Raw genomic sequence first — 590 nt, 5'->3', positions numbered from 1 at the left:
ACTTAAGAGTGAGAACATGCAGTATTGTTGTGTTAGTTTGCCAAGGATCACGGCCTCCAGCTCTATCCATGTCCATGCAGAGGACATGATCTCATTCTTTTTCATGGCTGCATAGTATTTCATGGTATATATGTGCCACATTTTTTTTATCAAGTCTATCAATGATGGCCATCACTTAAGTTGATTCCACATATATGCTATGTGAATAGGGTTGCAATGAACATGTGTGTGCATGGGTCTTTATAATGGAATGATTTACATTTCTTTGGGTATATACCCTACTGTGTTGAATAATTTCTGTCTCTAAGTCTTTGAGGAATCACTGTCTTCTACAACAGCTCAACAGATTTACACTCTCACCAACAGTGTATAAGCGTTCCTTTTTCTCCACAACCTCACCAGCATGTTATTTTTTTTAACATTTTATTAATAACCATTCTGACTAGTGTTAGATGGTATCTCATTTTTGTGATGTTGATTTGCATTTCTGTAATGATCAGTGATGTTGAGCTTGTTTTTATATAATTGTTGGCCACATGTATTTTCTGTATTATTCTGTTCTCACACTGCTATCTAAAGATACTAACTGA

The sequence above is a fragment of the Cebus imitator genome, unplaced genomic scaffold, assembly GCF_001604975.1.
Source record: "Cebus imitator isolate Cc_AM_T3 unplaced genomic scaffold, Cebus_imitator-1.0 Scaffold47, whole genome shotgun sequence".
Classification (NCBI taxonomy): domain Eukaryota; kingdom Metazoa; phylum Chordata; class Mammalia; order Primates; family Cebidae; genus Cebus; species Cebus imitator.
Note: the sequence above shows the minus strand (reverse complement) of the source record.